The sequence below is a fragment of the Acromyrmex echinatior genome, chromosome 3 (genome assembly GCF_024713525.1).
Source record: "Acromyrmex echinatior isolate Ae372 chromosome 3, ASM2471352v2, whole genome shotgun sequence".
Classification (NCBI taxonomy): domain Eukaryota; kingdom Metazoa; phylum Arthropoda; class Insecta; order Hymenoptera; family Formicidae; genus Acromyrmex; species Acromyrmex echinatior.
The window spans coordinates 9,386,381-9,405,273 of NC_141854.1; the positions used below are offsets into that span (position 1 = coordinate 9,386,381).

General features: G+C 40.9%; 1 protein-coding gene across 2 annotated transcripts in view; it reads right to left on the reverse strand.

The window, feature by feature from the left end:
- Positions 1–18,861, reverse strand: part of LOC105146338 (uncharacterized) — a 29,000-nt gene extending 10,139 nt beyond the window's left edge. The window contains exon 1 of one of the 2 annotated variants that reach the window (XM_011056517.2): positions 18,063–18,861. The gene's annotated coding sequence lies outside the window, so the exon portion shown is untranslated. The remainder of the gene's footprint in view (positions 1–18,062) is intronic. The other variant, XM_011056516.2, reaches the window with a different exon arrangement.
- Between the last annotated feature and the right edge of the window lie 32 nt (positions 18,862–18,893).

Genomic DNA, 18,893 nt, shown 5'->3' on the forward strand with positions numbered 1-18,893 from the left:
ATTATAAAATTATAAAGAGTTCGGCTATGCCGTACTACTTAATAATTGATACAGAATGGCACACAAAATCTCATGGCATTTATTTTATATGGCATATATGTAACACATTTATCTTTAACAGAACAAATATAGAATTAATTACTGAAGCCTGGAAAATTAGATAATTAAACAGTATGATATTTCATGTGGCACTCTATATAAAATGTAAGAGTTTGATATTTCTCTATAATGAAGATCCTTCGAAAAATAATTCAACAGTTTTTATAACTTACATTTTAAAAAATCAGGGAAAATACAGTCGTGGAAACGAAATATTATTCACTACAATAAGAATTTATCCGAATATCATGACATTTACTATACGCCTATATTTATTATAGACTTACACCTCAAAGCGTAATAGAGATTGCTGCACCATTCACGTTGTTCCAATTATCTCTTTAATGATAGACAGTTTAATGATATTAATTGCGTGTTAATTTCGCATTTCGAAATACTCTATCAAAATTCCACTTCTTTAACCGAACTGATGTAGTACTATCATTACAATCAATGAGATCGCGATAATGTGAAATAATTTAATTGCGCGAGAATTTAAAGGGGCATAAATCAAACCAAAATACATTGAAACACGAGCACGCACGGTTTCAGCCGTATATCCGGGCAATTAGAAAACATTTATTACATCCTATCGTGTTTGTTCGCGCAAACGCGAAAACATTCTTCGCGCTTTACACACTACATACCGCGGTGTGATTATACGAACGATATAGCCCTGTATCATGAAGCTGCGGTAAATGTTTCGAATAAAATCCACCGTTAGCTGAAAGACCTTTGTGAACGCCGGGTAAACTCGGCGAAAGCGTAACTACCTTTTACGTTCGCCGGTTTGCCGCACAAGCTCGATGCAAGTTTATTTACGGACACCTGCACGCTCATTCGCGTTCAGATTTCGCGCTGCCTGCATCGCCGACTCCTCCCGGGACATGTCCGACACGGCGCAGTTTGTACGTCAACTTCTTTTATTTTTTTTCATGTCACGCGGAGGGTAAATAACGCCACCCACTCGTGACAAAAAGAGGAAAATAATACAACTGGCTGCGAAAGAGGAGTGAATATTAAATTTGCGCCCATACATCTCGACTAAATTTACTGCACTCGGCTAATTAAATCGACAACGAATCTCACCAAGCGCGCGTGGTTTTCAGTGTTTTCACCTGGCTGCCTTTCACCTGGTGTTTTTGACACGATCGTCACCTGTCGCCAGAGCAATCAGGTTGATTAGTACAAATTATCGCCAACTGTCTAGAACGCGTTCGCGTGTAAAAAATGAAAAGGTGAAATTCAGGTGTTTCAGATAATATTATTTCATAAAAAAAATTAAATTCGAGGTAAAATAATGTCATTCGACGTAACGTACATGATCGATAAAATTCATTTGAAAAAAATATCGCGCAATATCGCCTGTTTCAATGTTTTTTTTTTTAAGTTATATTAATTACATTTTAATTAATTTTATTATGTAAATTTATTGTATATTTTTTAAATATGTTAACAATACTTTTTTTGCTTCTTCGTATTACTTTATATCAATGTATATATATTTTCCTCGTATTATTCTCAGACGAAGAAACAAGTGGAACTATCCTTCAAAGAAAGTTGGGAGTAACAAGAAAACGATACGTTTGCCAACGGCGCGTTTATTTCTTAGGGCATGGTGCATCCTCCCTTAGTAAATTTATCCGCAAAACAAGCAATTCGACGAGTTCGTATTTCACGTGAAAGCACAGCGTGCTTGGTCTACTGCGATAGAATTAAGACCTAAAATTTACTAGGTGACAAGATAAACAATGCCGGGGCCATTAATATTTCGTTATAACTCTTATAAAGGTACAATGTTGTAATTTTCATTTCAAGCATTAGTGAATTTATATAGTCTCAAATAATTTAAAAAAAAAATATATATATATATAGAGCTTATATATCAGACAGAAATAAATGTTAAATATATAATGTATCTTTCATATTTTTCACAAATATGAGACTGATAACGTGCAATTAACTGAAGTAATCTTTAGATGGATCAATGATTTTTACGAGAAAAACGCTCTTTACAATTTTTCATTGAATATTATCTAAAACGAAAAACAAAGTGCTTTCGCAATCGGTTCTGAAATTCCCGTCTAACACGCGCATAACTTGACCGTCGATTGAAAATCGATACTAGATTAGCCTATCAAATTAACCGCGAGTGCTTCATATAATGTATGTAGCCCCGTAATCGGACGCAAAAGTACCCTGTACGTGGAAAACACGGCTCGCTGAGAGGTACCCCGGAAACGTTACACATAGCCGCGAACTAACAACAATTTGCGATCGTTAACCCATGCCAGAGAGCGCACGAATCGACGGGGTACGCGCGTGCATCAGAGGGCGGGATATTACGCATTGCGCCAACGATAATTTCGATCCCTGCATCGCGAGATTTCTGCCAAGTCCTCTCTCCTCTCCCCCCCTGTCCAGAAAATTTCCCAAATATCCTTCCCTCGTTTCAGTAAGTGCTTGCCGCGCCCTCCGGTAATTTTTCACGTCTCTTTTTCCGCGCACCGTCGGAGAATAACAAATGGCGCTGATCTCACTGTCATGTATAATGCACAGATTTACAGCATCCCGCTATCTGGCACAGCTATACCACGTCCAAAGCCGCCGCCTACCACCTCCCCCCCCCCACGCCTCCCCCCACCCGCGGCCGCCCATCCCGTCGCGTCCGCAAAAAAATGCAACGGACGTTAACATCCGCGGCAAGTAATATCCCGTATGGCGGAGCGCGTCATTTTCTCCGGGAAATCGGGCGTCCCTTTTTTTTTCCTACCTCGCAACGGACGCACCAGAATAGGGGCGTTTTTTGGCTCCGGGAATATCGCCGGAGGAAGAAAGTTGTGAAGAGGGTAAAACGAGATCGACACGAAAAGAAGGAAGGAAGGATGAAGAGGAGGAGGAGGAGGAAGAAGGGACTTGATTGCGCGGGGATATTCGAGAATATCATGCCCTGCGATAAAACTGACATCGCCCTGATAAACAACTTGTCTACGACCACCAAGATGATAAGAGCAAAGCCCGGGAATTAGCTCAAGTATCGTAACTTCGTATCTAGGTCAGCAGGAAGTTTTTATTTCGCTCTATCTAGCAACTCGTTAAGGATTTACATTTACGAGACTAACTATAATCTAGTTCTGTGCATCGTAAGTTTCATGTAAGCCCCAACTCAACGGACGATTAAGTATCCTCGAAGCTAGCCTTTAACAGCGTGCTGCAACGATGAAATATTTAGTGCAATATCAAAGATCGGTAATTGTTTCTAAAGCTATAGCGGATACCTATCGAGGTAATCTTGTTGCGAGAAGTAAGATTGTGTTATTAAGAGCAGTTCATTCCGGCGCAGCGATGAGCAGTATATTTAGAAGTTAGGAGGATAACTATATCGGCGAAGAAAGGGATCAACTCTGTTCACGATTTTATATATATATATATATATATGCATAACATTTTATATATATATATAAAATGTTAATCGAGAATCTTTTTTTATAATCTATGCACGCGGATCAATGTGCGATTTTTGTGTTAAGGATGTTAAATATTATAATTAGATATATACGCTTCCTTACTTCAAAAGTGACAACTAAAAAATATGATTTTTGAATTATTATAATGGAAAAAAAGTTGTTAACTTGGCTAAATGCATTTAGTTCAAGTATTTATATATGTATATTTAGTTAAATATAACGTGAGTCATATCAACAAAATTTTAATTTAAAACATGTTATTTGTTTGAATTAACAAATATTTGTTTGACCGCTATATTTAGTTGAATCAACTAGAATTTTTTTGAATCAGCAACGTTTTTCCTGAATATATACGAGTTACCTAAGTAAAGATTATCCCATCAAAAGTGTGTACCCTCATTAAAAGTGTGAACTAACTTAAATTCAAAAATAAAAATATAATCGTATGTATAAATTGATTTAATTTCATTTAAAAAACGGTCAAAATTGTTATAATTCAAAAAGAATATTTAAAAAAAAATTGTTGAAATCATCAAAAAAGGTGATTTTTTTAAAGAATTGTGGAACAAATAACAAAAATAACATTCGATGATGTTAAGAATATATTCTTTTCGCCAATAATTTTCTGTGAAAAATAGTTTTTCTCCTTTACTATAAAATTTAATTTGTTTAGTTGTGTTTGAAATAAAGAAACGTTATTGTAATACGTAATTTATATTTATAATTAATACATATAATCTTATTTATTATACCACAATGTTTTTCATATAAGTATTTTAGACTCATCATCATTTGTGTAGCGTTTTCCCGAGATTCAATGAATAAATTTAATTATCTTGTATTATTGAAGCCTCTCTCATCATGTATCGGTTTATTTAGATAGTTCTGCACGCGTATCATTACCATCGATATCTTATTACACTGCAATTTACGCGCTACGTGATATTTTCGCAAAAAGAATTCATAAATAATATTCGCACATAATTTGTACGACGTGTTTGTAATGAGCTCGCGCGGCACAATTGCGATGCGAGAGAAATTAAAAGACTTCACGGTACAATGTATACGCGATGTTTCTCATCCCAATATAAATTGTGAAACAAACAATTCTGGCTGAAAAATTAATATAGTCTGTAGCACAATTTAATTCTCGGTTACGTGGGATGAGAGAAGCGTCGACATTCTTAAGATAGCCAAGTTAAGACCGTTCCATTTATCGGCCAAAGGAAACGTAAATAATAAATAAGACGATGGTTGCCCTTCGTCGCGACAGACGACAAAATTTGCCCGGACATGCATAATACATGTGGAAATGGCATCGGGTAGTAGCTAGGCAGTCGCGGGGGCTGACTTCTTGTCTATAATAGAATCTGCGCTCGTTCGCCCGATTCTACGCAGCATAAAGCAAAGAAGTCTCGGATAACGTATAACAGGCCAAGTCATTCAATTTGCGGAATCCCCTTCCGCTCCTGCCCCTTTTACCCATAGAACCCATTCTCGTTCTCTCGATCCAACTGAAGACGAGCCAAAGTCATACCAAACTTGGCTAACCACCGAATAAACGGCCCCGCTGCAACCTCTCTAGCGAGGAACACGTACCACTCACGAACTATAATTTTACGATTTACCTATCGTATCGCTATAATATGCTATATACCGCGAAGGTAATACAATTCCGTGATAATGCAATTGATAAATCACATGCGTGATACGAAATTTTTCCCGCGTCGAATATTATTTTCAATTGCTTTACTTCCTTCGGGGAAATAATTCTGAAAATTGTATGTGAAAATTGTATGTGAAATTAATTAATTTTGTCATATGTTTATTAAATTGATGGCAAAATTAAGCTTGACAAATTAAGCAAGTTAAGTTGTATAGTAGGTTTTTATTGTATAAGAATCGTGGAGAAATGTTTAAAAACGGTAGTTATATATAAACATTCTCTCTCTCTCTCTCTCTCTCTCTCTCTCTCTCTCTCTCTCTCTCTCTCTCTTCGTGTTTTCATACACTGTATCCACCCCAAATTAAAAGTGGTGACATTGCGAGGTTGCGTATAATTAATTTCATTGCTCTTGACGGGGCGACACTGCACACGTCCATTGCAACGAAGGCACCAGCGGCGCAGCGGTAAGAATTACTTGCCGTTATAAATATTCGAGGACGGTAATTAAAACCGTGCCCCCGCGGGTACTACAGCAGCAGATCAAACGTTAATATCACCGACGCGCGTTCCACGCGCGAGGTATCCCGAAATTAAACCAAGCCACGCTCTAAACGAATTGCACGAATCGCTGCATTGAAATGCTAATTCAATTAGTTCTTCGGGGTTAAAAACTTGGCGGTACCACACGTGCGAGAGTGCGGGCCGCTGTGCCGAAACGGCTAATTGGATTAGCATATTAATGCGCGAAATCGGAAAATTCGTTAAGCCGAAAGTTTGCTCTAGCCCCGTCCGAGTCTCTTCTCGCCTTAATGAATAGCTCTTTCTCTCTCTCTCTCTCTTTCTCTCTCTCTCTCTCTCTCTCTCTCTCTTTCTCTCTTTCCCCCTTTCTTCCTTTTCTCTTTCACGATGCAATTGCCGGACATAAATTACGAAACAAATCGTGGGGGCGGAACCCGTATACACGCCTCCTGTTTAATTTATGCATTTCTTGACCCGTATCAGCGGACTCGATTTCCTACCTGTTGGTCCGCGTCTGGCCTGCCACCTGTTCGAAAGAGATCCTCCTCGTTCTCCTTCTCCGCAGTGGAGGAATGAAAAAAATGCCTAGGCATTTACATTGCTTAACAGCCGGTCGACCGACTGGGATCTTCAAAGCCCGCTCGTTATATTTCTGATCTGCTTGAGAAATGACGCTTACGGATTTAACGCCGTTTAACGATGCCGAGTGGGCTATCAATTCTCGTTTCATTAACCTTTCCCCGCTGTAACCGTCCATTCAGGACAGCTGTCGTTCCTTTTAATCCGGTTTGTATCACGCCAGGAGGATCGGGAGGGATCGGTCTTCGTGGACACCGACGGTAACTTTTAAGACAGCTGGCAATCAACGTCCGAACCGAATATCTTAAGGGGGGAAAGTTTTAGACGTTACGATCGATAGAGCATATATTACGTATCGACAGAGCGATCCTGGCGATTAGAGACGGGTATTATGAAACTGTCGTGGAAACGATCGTCGAGATAGAGCGTCCGTTCAACCTGCTCGTGAAACGTTGCTTTTAGATTCATCGCGAAATTTTCCCTCGCTTGTCTCGAGACCTCGCCTCCGTCTCTTTCGTGCGAAATTATGCAAATTGAAGAAAGGATTCGTTTTTCGCGTGCTCAAATGGAAGGGAATTCACTAGTGAAAGGGCTCGAATCGGATGACGATGACAGGAGAGGACAGGAGTTATATTCGAAGTGCGTAGAGGATTAATGCGGTGGTTGCTAGCGTGTCCGGTTCGTATTTCCAGCGAAGGGGAGATGGCATTCGATCGGTCATCGAGCACGTCGAAACGATTTTAACCCTCCCGGGTCTTCTCGGGTCGCGCGACCAAAGCTTGTGTATCCGCTCGAGTAAAATATTGCTTCACACGGAGGTCGTAGCGACACAGAAAGGAGAAAGGAAGGAAAACGGGGAAAGAGAGAAGGAGCGAGAAAGAGGACTCATTCGGTCGGGTACGCGCAGAGAGAGGCACGAGGGAAGCGAGTGGGAAAAAGCCCTCTGCAATTGCAATCCGGACAAATATCCGGAGCCGAGACGAACGACGAACGAACAAAGAGAAATGCGAAAGAGAGAGAGAGACGAAGCGCGCGACAGAGTAAAAGAGAGAAGAAGAAAGAGATGAAGGGTGGGTGGTGTAAAAGGCGGAAGGGAAACAGAAAAGAAAGAGTGAGAGAGAGAGAGGCTCTGGTAGCGGTGCAGAAATTGTTCGGGCTACTGCGAAACGAAACGAAACGAAACGAAACGAAACGAAACGAAACGAAACGAAACGAAACGCTTCTCCCGCCGTTCCTATATATATGCGGCAGTCGATAAACCGCGCCTGCGTAGCTCAAATACACAGAGGGTTACCCCCTGTTATAGTACGACGAGTACGACGAAGGCTTAGGGGGTTGCTTGCACGCATACCTCGGCTCCTCGGCGAACTCGCGCGAGCGCAGGGGTGTGGATTAAAGATATTAAAGATACCTAGACCGTACATACACGGTCCGTCTGTTTATTCGTGCCCCCCGTCTGTATTTCCATCTCGATTGTTCGTAAACGAACATTTTGCCCGTTGTTCCTCTTCCTTTTATCTACTCTTCGCTCTTCGCCTCATTCTCTCGCTCTCTTCCCGTTGTCACAGAACGCGTATTTTCGACCTACACGTTCTCTTCCTTCCTTTCTCTTGTCAGCCCGCGCGACGTTTCCGTCGCACGAAAAAAAGAATCGGATTTCTAAAGTTAAATCGTGTCGCCGCTCGCGCGACTCCGCTTTCGAGAGGGGGACTCCGTTTTCAGTCCCGGAAGCCCCGGGTTGAGCTCTTAAGAAACGGTATCATTAGGATTGAACGATTGTGTGGCGCACCGTGTGTTTCCCTCAGCATCGCACGTACATATATTGTACTACCCACGTTGCACCCACGCCATCGTTACACCTCGACGTTACCCACTTTATCTCGCTCCGCTTTTACCGCGCCTGGTTCATCAGTTACGACCTTCCTGACTCCCCTCTTGTATCTTTTTGATGCCCAATGAATGCTAACATACCGCGCGAAATATTCGCCCTCTCTCTCTCTCTCTCTCTCTCTCTCTCTCTCTCTCTCTCTCTTTCTCTCTCATTGTTCGTTATCATTGGAAAAAAAAGCAGACACACCTCGATTCTAAATTGCTCCGCGCTTTATACACCGCCGTCTGGCGTCTTTTTGCCAGAGACGTTTGATTGTTCCAAATTTAAAAGAGCTCAGCTTGGCGACGTTACGGGAATGTTCCGGTAATATATAACACGGCGCGTCTCGCGCCGTTCGATTTCGCCCGTCAGAGATATTGAAATGCTCCTTGGATCGTATGTTACATATACCTCTCCTTTCGATCGTATTCCATCGGACGGAATACATAGTCCCGACCATCGTCGTCCTCGTCGTCGTCGTCTTATTTCAAACGCTCCACGCTTTCAGCGGCCGCGTTTCTCATAAAATCTCCCTCGGGGCTTCATAAAAATCGTCCACCGATAAATCACGAATGAAATTCCGCGGACGTCTGTAACGTATGCACACCTCGGTCTGATGCGCGTCGCGATTCGCTCGGGCTTCCGAGCGAATTACGGGCAGCAGGGAAAATTAATCGTTTAAGTCTCCCGACATCGTCAACGCATCGTGTGCCTCTTGTGCATCTCATATCTACGCGCTTCCGCGTATTGCAGAGATATGAAACTAACTGGACCGCGCACTTTCATCTACGCGCACATTTCTCGGCTGACGGCTGACATTCTGCCTTCCTTCGTTCGAGCCGGCGAAGATTACCGGATGGCTTCGTAACAGCGGTATTAACTTGCGAAAATTTACGAACGATCAAATTAAATGACTTAATTCAATTAATTTTCCCACGAACGTACTCTCCTATTTCCTCCAGTCGCCTGGTAATGCAAAAAACTGGCCTTCCCTGTTCGAAACTTCGTCCCCGTTTTACGTATTTGCATACGTATTAACATCGGTACGGTATAATCTGATTTATATGCTGCGGTCAATACAGAATTAACCTCAGGTAAATCCAATACAATTCTCGGCGTATTTATTACACGTATATATAAAATTTATAACGAAATGTCACACATTTCCTATTAATTATGTATTCAATTTGTTAAATGTAGGTCGAAATTTTCTTCGCTAGAAAGTCTAAGGATAACTCTTGTCTTTTTATTGTTTTGTCAATACCGTCAAATAAAAATTTTATTACAATTATATAATAACTAAATAATGAAGACGTATCTACTTGAGTCTTTGTAGCTAAAGTAATCAATATGTGAATGTAAAATATTTATTCGATTAGTAATTATTGAATGTGAGATATTCAATAAACCTATCAACTTTCTTCTGAAAGAGAATAAATTGGAAAACCGTCAGATAATTTATAAGATAGAAAAAAGTGTGCGATTTCTGATACTTCTTTTTTTTTCAGGGAACGTACATTAAAATATTATCTTGCGTAAGATAAAACCATTAAAAAGAGAGAAAGAGAGAGCGAGGTATGCAGAGGGAGAGAACAGCAAATCGATCGCGAAATATAGATAAATACGAGCGATAGATTTACATATAAAAGCTCGATATGATAGTTCTAATTTACGATACGCGAAATATCAACGTGTTTGGCATGTCAACGACTGGGCTATGTATTCTCGTAATTCCGTATCGATGAAAACCGCAGAAATATCGGTCGGACATATTAAAACATCCCATTTGTTCATTGTGCGTCTCTGTTTTGTACTGATAACTATCGGTTATTTCCTCCACCTGTCCTTCATCCTGAGTTACCGTATGTTCGAGTTGCGAAAATAGTCGAATTCACTGTGTATCTCCATGTACATATCTCGAGTTTAAGGGAAAAAAAAACACTTGTTAACGTCGTATTTTTACAGGGTTGGCATTGTTTTACTCATCCCAACCCAGATTTTTTGGGTTTTACCCACTTAAAAAAAACCTGAAATTTGTGGGTTTTTTGGGATTTTATTGGGATTTTATATAAAATAAATTTTTGTATCGGTAACATAAAAAGAACGTATTTATAGATATTTAATGAATATATATACTAACTAGACTGATATAATTTTAACATATTTTATATTATATCAATTTTAATATATATAGGATATAAAAAGTTCCGGACTTTTTAAATATTTTGAAAAGTAAACATTTTTGAGAAATATATATATTTATATTATATATATAATATTTTGTAATATTTAAAATGTAATATAATTTTATTTAAAGGCATACATTAATTTAATGCATATTTGATTTTATAAGTCTCCTTTCCGTGAAAATTTACTTGAAATTGAATCTAAATTACATTTAAATATCTATAAAACATGTCATATACATTCATCATTTTTGGACTGATTTTTTTATTCTGCCTGAATGCTTTTTGTTATTTTATATATGTAATTTTATATATGTAATGTCATCATTTTTTTCTTTCTACAGAAATATTTTTTGTATTTGAAAATTCATCATTATAATATTTTTATAATAAAGATAAATAAATGGTGTATAAGAACCAATCGCGGATCTTGATCGCGTAAAGTATTATATAATATTTCAATCGTTAATTATATAAAAACGAATAATGTTCTACATGTTTCGATAACATGATTGGACTCTCTTCATAAACAAAACTTTTTACAAAATTACTGTTATAATATTTTTACAAAATTCTTTTATAATTAATTTTATCTGAATATGTAATTAAATAATGATAAATACAACATAAACTAAAATTACGTGAAAAAAATATCAAATAAATCAATTTTATCAAAAAAAAAACTCCAACAAACCTAAAAAAAAAATCCAATAAAATCTCCATAAAACCAAAAAGTTGAGTTTTTTTTTTAAAACGCCCGGGTTTTTTCCAACCTCATATTTTTATGTACCTAACGTAAAAGAATTAATTATGTTTTCACGCGCATAAAGTGAAAAATTATAGTTTTGCGAGCCTTCGCTTTTCTTTTCTCCTATTTTTCAAAATGCAAAATGTCCGTTCGCCGCACGTTAATTTATTCACGCGTGTCTGCGGCGAGGCCATATTTAACGGCCAAGATAATAATGACGTCCAGCTTCGAACGAAAAGCACAGCAGCGTAGTCGCGCTAACAATATTAAGCCTGTTTAGTCGTTCGTTCCAGTACGTCGGCCAGCCGCTTCCCTTCCTGTCCTTTCTCTGCCACGTTTCCGGTTTTCCAGAGAGTAACGACCTACTCTCGTGCTTCCAGCTTTTCCACGCGGGATTATGACGTTACTTGACAAGGAGATGTCCCAGATCCAATTACGGCTATATCGAGGCGTATAGTATAGTCTCGCCAAAATAATAAATCTCGACCCTCGCGCAAGCAAGCAGCATGTCGTGAATGTTACATACATCGTTCCAGCGATGAGAGCGCGGCAGCTTAACATCGTCCAATTACATTATTGAGAGGAAACGGGTCCCGCAGGACGATCGATCAAATTCAGGCAATTAGCTCATTTCTTTCTCTTTTTTCGTCCAATTTTTCCAGTTTTTCCTCGAAAACTCAGCTACCTCCAGCATTCGATGCCGCTCCCTATTTTTTCATTATGAGACGACGCGTGAAGGGGAAGATGGCTCAAATGACAGGCGCACCTTGAGCTGGCAGCTTGCGGTCACGATAATCCATAACGATTACCTCTCTTCAGGCCGCGTGATTCTCACGATCCTACCCTTCCCGACCGGTATCCTCTAATGATCTTTTCACTTTTGTGCTCGTGGAATAGATGTTAGATACACTTATGTAGACAGTTTAATCAATGAGAATACCGTTGATTACCGAAGCGAATCCCATCCCAAGTCTATCCCTTTATCCAATCTCGCCAATGACGTCCGCCGGCAAGTAATCATATTGTTCCAGCGCGCCAAGTGCGTGCCGCAATTCGTTTTCCGTGGTTTCACTCGATTATTGCGACGGACAGCCGAGACAAAAGAAATTCTCCTCAAGTGGGTTTCCTGAACCGTGACCTACCACCCAAAGGGAGGTTGGGACAGGGGAGCCGTAAACAAAGGCGGCCGACAAACAATACCGGTTACAAGAGCAAACACGATATCCGCCCTTTACAGAGCGCCACGCATAAAACTGAAGTGCAAGGTACAAGTTCACCGAGAGAACCGCTTCCTCCTCTCTGCCTCCTCTCTTCATCCCTCTCCCTCCCCCCCTCCTCTCTCTCTTTCTCTTTCTTTCTCTCTCTACTCCGCAAAACTCAAGTCGCGAGGGATGTGTATCTGTGAGAAGTAACGGTGCGAGACACCTCAGGCGTTTAACGTATGTGTACGTTTTATACGGCAAGTTTCGCTATAAATCACCTCGTTTCACCAGCTAAGTGTGCACGGTCGTCCGCGAGCGAACTACTTCGTAACCAGAGATAAGTGGCTACCGGGAAATCTGTCATACTCCGTAAGTGGCACGTCAGGTCGGTCTGGTTACAATATGACATTGATAATTCAGAATCTGTGACGAACGATCGTATGTTGGCTACCCGCTGAGAGATATAAAAGATACAAAGAAACGAACACACTAATTATAGGTGTATACTCAATCCCGAGAATCGAAAATCTTGGATCTAATTTTCGCGATTCAGCCTAGAAACTACTACCATTATTACAATCCGCTATCTCTGACACTCCGCAGGGGAGCCAAAACGCTCTTTGTGTGACGTCTAAGTGACGCTGTCCTTTGTGCTTGCCGACTAAATGAGTTAGTCCACCCAAAGGACATCCTTAATCTTCGTCTCAAATCTCATCCTCTATCATCACTGGAATAATAATTATTCTCAACAATTGGCAGCGCGGAACACGCACAGAATACGTACGGAAATATATGTTACAAATGATATATTTGACAAATAAATATTGTTACGACTGCGTCATTTTCGGCTGACTTATTTTATCAACAGCGCAAAATTCGCTTCTTTCGTCGCATAAATTTGGTGTGAACGACATTCGTAAAAGTTCGATGCCCCTGTATTTTCTCATCGAGTGACGCGTTAAAATATCGTTTTTCCCAGGCGCGGGAGAGGCAGGGGTGGAGGTTCTATCGAAACACTTCTCTGCGAGTGGCGTGCATGAGAAGTAATACAGATTCGATAAGTCGCCGCAGACGTTTTACGGGCGAAATGGAAAGCGCACTCCCGGCATCGAGCGATCTACCCTTCGTGATTCTCCATGGTATACTATAGGGTGGAAGCGTTTTGCATTTCCGATGTTTTTTTGGACAGAGAATCGACATGAGGCAAGGGAAGGATGGACTTTAAAGAAGCGACGAAACAGCTGCGAGCCAACCTCGAAGGAGCGATTCGACGTTGGGATAAAGCGGTTAGCCGGGCTATACCATCCCTTCTTCCCGCAATCCCGCCGCCGAAACCGTGAGAGATGGATATCTCTGAAAATAGGATTGGTGTGGCACGCATTGTGCCGAGGACAGTGTCTCTCTTTCTCTCTCTCTCTCTTTTTCTCCGCCTCCGTGTCTTTCGCCCGCCCTAGCTCTTCTGGCCTCTCCTGGTCTCTCCTTGTATTTATAGCCTTCGCCTTTTCCATCCGTTCTTCGCGCGCCTTCCCCTAACGTTGAACGCTCCCGCGCTCTTAATTCGACCGCTCCGTAGAATACAGCTTTTCTCCAAGCTGAGGAGCAGAGGAAGGTAATCCGGCGAGTATGCGAGACGGGCGAATGCATCCGACCTGGCGTGTGTGCAGCGAGGGACGCCAGGTGCGTCCTGATTTATCACAACCGCTGGAAGTTGACTGGAGAGCGACCGGGAGTCGGGAGGGACGGGGCTGCCACCGCCGTTGCTGAGGCTGGTGCCGCCTGCTGTAGATCTCTACCCGATCGCTTTGTGGCTTATTAAAATTTCTGACGGCGCGCGTCCTAACGCCTGGCGGCAACGTCCATTGCGGATGCATGCGCGTATTTGCTGTGTCGAGCTTTTTACCGGCTTCGTTTATTATCGACACACTTTTTCTCTCTCACTCTCTTTTTTTTCTCTTTTTCTCTTTCCGAAGTGTTTTCTATTGGATAAAGTATAGGCATCAGCATTAGGCATCGGCTTTCGAAATAACTAACAATAATAGTGCAAGTTTAGCATAATTCAGTGGGACATTATTCTTTATTGTCCATTTTATAATTTTAAATAATAAAAACCAGAGTTGGTAAAGACTCATGTTTTTTTTTAAGAATAAAACGTATTGTATTTTGTTTTAAATATGTTTTTAATGCTTCAAATATGCTTTAAATAGTATTATAAAAAAAACATATTTAAAACATATTAAAAACATCAATTAAACACGTTTCAAACTGTTTAAAACACGTTTAAAACATGTTTTTTACCCTAAAAACGTGGTAAAAACGTAACTATATAAACTTAAATGACTTATTTTATAATTATATCCGCATTCATCTATTTAGTTTTAAAAAACTTCAATATTTTTTAACATCAAAATATTATATTGCACAACTATTATTTCTTTAAAATTTTTAGAATGAATATCTTTCTGAAGAGTAAAATCTCTCACTTTTAAAAATTGAGCTCTTTTTCAAGATTGGCTCAATTTTTACTCTTTAAAGATTTCACTCAAAAGAGTTTAGAGAAATTATACGTATGAAAATAAAAAATAAAATGATATGAAATTAAGGATAATAACAACTCGAGAGGCGATCTTTCATTGAAGATTCACCAGCGATACCCAGACGTAGTTTGTGTCTTTCATGATATGAAAGTAATTAGAATATAATATCAAATCTTAATGTAATATCACATACTAGCACAAATACAACCTCAATTTCAACTTGCACTGATCTTTCATCGTCTCTAAAGACAGTAGAAGAAAAATTGCACGCAGTGCAATTTTTTTGCACTATCTTTATCAGTGAAATATTAAACATTGAAAATATACTGGTTTTTATAATGGAACAATATAAATGTATTCTCAGTGGATATACTACTTTTCTGAGAAAACGCTACAAGACACCCGCATGGGCGTGTGCACATGAATAATTTAATCCACGATGAATACAAGTTATTTTCTGTGTTTCTCATTGTACATAATGGCGGAATATAATTTTGCGGGATAAATTTTTTATTAGTAACAAATTTCTAACAGCGGATATACTGACTTACAATATTTTCTGATTAGTCATTCGGAAGCAAAACCTTGTATTCTTTAAACACCTTGTATTCTTACATCATGGATTGCTCAACATGTAATGTTGAGCTCGATTGGGAACACTGGTCAAACCGCAGGGCTTTTCTACGGGCGAGACGATGTAAATACCAGGTATCTATAATTCCCGCGTCATTCACGCCCTGTAAGCTTTATGGGCCGCTTTATTATTGGAGAGCGAAGCTCTCGCCACTTGCGCGGTTATTGTTACGTTGGAAAAGCATGAAATGGGAGAATGTCCAAAAGGGGGAGAATGCGGAGAGTGCGTAAGGGTTTAATATCTCTCATGCATATCGCAGAATTTACGATTTGGATTTGACGTAAGCCCGGCGTGTAGCGTATAAGCAAGATTTACAGTTTACTTAATGACTCGCGGCCGTAGCCGCACACGATCCCGGATCGGCATGCTCGCCGTTTTTGCGCGAAACCCGCGCGCGTCTAACACGGTTCAGATGTTCCCACGCTAGGCAAGCAGGTGTTGTGGCGAAACCGACGATTAATTATCCGCATCCCATTTAATAGTAGTACGGACGGGTCGATTAATCACGGTACGGCGACTGTTATAACAGATAAAAAGTTTCCTCCCCCTCCTCCCCCTGCCCGCCCCCTTTCCACCCAGAAATGCGATCCAAAACCCTTAAATTGATTTTTGATAGATTATTGCACGACACGCGAGCCGATAATGTGTATTAACAGAGAATATTCAAAATAGAATCGAAATGCTCGTGTCATACGTATAATCGATTTAGGATATCGCGGCTCGATTAACAAATTCATGTTTTATTCGTGTTTTATTCTCGCTAAATAAAACGGGGAAAAAAACGATACTTTTTTTTGTTTTTTTTTTGTTTTTTTTTTTTTAATCGATCTCATATTTGCAATGGATATCGTTGATTTTGCTACATCGTTTATACGCTCGCGTGTCAATAATATTTTTGCAAACAGAATCTCGCAACAATTCGAGCTCTGAAAAATTGTGTTACATTATTTTATAAACGTATTTCGCGTAACATACGCGATCTACAATTTATGTGGCACAGGATATTAACCCTCGAACATCGTATAGAGCGTTGTATAGATTTCTTGAGCGAGATCACAAATCATGCAGCGGCGATACGGTTTTACGACCGCGACAAATCATCCGTTATGAAACTGGATAAGTTTCCAAATACACAAAAGTCGCGCGATGGCGCGCATTATTAAACCGTTGAGATATCCCCGCGAAGTGAAATATCCGACGGATCGGATGAGTTTGGACGTTCTGTGCGTAGGCATGTGGAAGTAATTACGATGTATTAACCGCCGTAATTCTCCTTCACAAACTCCGAGTCATTAAACAACCCCTCGAAAAGGAAAAGTAACTTCCCCCTCCGGTGGAACGTCAAAATTTAATACCGTCGGGATACGTACGTGCTAACGCGTACTTAATACCTACGCGATATAAGCCGGCGTTATTAAACTCGGAGAATATTTCGAGACGCATTTTCCATCGGCCAGAAAAACAACGCCCGATGAAACGAGCGAAGGGTGCATTTCATTACAAGCTCATTCGGGAACTCGGCACCTCGAATTCGTTGAGATTAGGGATATCTGCGGTATCGGATAATTAATTATCAAGCCAAAGCCCCACGGTGTAAGAAAGCATCATTATATATTTACCAGCGGAGACGTGAGTGATTTAATTTGTTTAACTAGTCTCACAATCTACGATTACGTGCTTGTTATCGACTTTAGTAGATGAGACTTTACTACATTTTGTGGAAAGTTCCTCTTTCCACCGTCTCTTTTTATGAGCCAAAAGTGTTTGTGTCTCGCGAGTATGCAAAATAAAGAGAAAATCACCATTTCCACGTAACAATATTAATAAGAATGCAGATGAGTTCGAAAGAATTAGAATTTTCAAATAGTAAACTGTATTATTTAAACTTGAAAGAGTCCGGTATACGAAATTTATATTTTGAGCCCGATATATTAATAAAGACAGTACCTTAATTTCGATATTTTTCATTAATTTTATCGTTCTAAATATAACATGAAGAAAGAAGAATTTAATAGAGAAACAGCTTGGCTAAGAAAAAGCTAAGTGGCTTTCGAGAATAAGAGTGCATAATGGCCCTAAAAGTCACTCAACTCCCGCCGCGCTGTCATGCACATTTAATGAGAGCTTTATTTCATCGCACGTTTTTCGTAAATTTGTAAGCAAGGAAGGCGCTCGACTCCGTAAATCAACTTGCAGCGGGAGTCTATAAAAGAGCACCGTGTATATAAACACAGGGCGATTAAACGCGAGTCAATGAAGCCCTATTTTAAGGGCAACGCGCGCCAAAGAGAATGCATATTTAATCAGTCTACTGGACGCGATCTCGTGATACGGTGTGTGCCGGGGCGTACAACCGGTAAACAGCTGACCCGAGAAATCCCGTGAACCAAGAGCCTCGCTTCGGCAAGCATCGCGCTTCCAGCTGACTTATCGCACGGGGCACGCGTGGTGAGTGGTGACTCACGGTCGTATATATACCGGCGTTCGTGTCGTGTATTTAGGGGTGGATTCGAGGTAGAGAGTGGAGATGGGTGAACGAGTGAGTGGGTGGTACTTACACCGAGCGAGGCCAAGTGTCGGTGCGTCTCCTCGGACCTGTGCACATCGACCCGCGGATTTCCTCCACGCACTTCTCCACCACGCCGTACGCCGTACGGTCACTCCGCGATCTGCGGACACCGATAGGCCTGTCCAGTGATAGACATCCGCCGACGATCAGGCGGCACACACGCACCGTCAACCGTCCCCGGACCGGGACTAATGAGATTCTCCGGAATCACCGGATCGCCGCCGATCCACGTGACTGACGTGACTCGCCATGAAGACACCTGGGATCGGCGGGACGTGAGCGCCAGTGCGTTTCACCCGTATCCATCAATTGTGAATGATCACCGTCATTGAATCAGAGTTCCCGTCGCGCTTATTATAGTCGCGTGTTGCGTGGTGACGGAGAACCAACCGAGGAGAAAGAAAAGTTAAGGAGGCGCCTCGGCGGGTTGAAGTCGTTGAAGAGAACACGCGAGAGTAGGGAAAAGAGAAGACGGAGACTATAAAGCGAGGCGGGGAGACGATAAATGAAGATGATGGAAAAACGAAGAGGTAGGGACGAAACTGGATAGAGGTTGAGAAAAGAGAGAGGAGAAGGAAGGAGGGACAGAGAGAAAGAGAGAGAGAGAGAGAGAGAGAGAAAGAGGAGAGAAAGGAGAGAGAAAAACGAAAGAACGTGGTCGCTCCCGGTGATTTCGAACTGCACTGCGAACGGGAACCACAGTCCTTACTGAGCCGGAGTTTGACTACGTACTCGCGGCTCCGAGACTTCGGGGTCTGCGCAGTCGGTCATTCTCACCACCACCATCGCTGCCGTTTCCACCACCATGTCACCGTCGCCG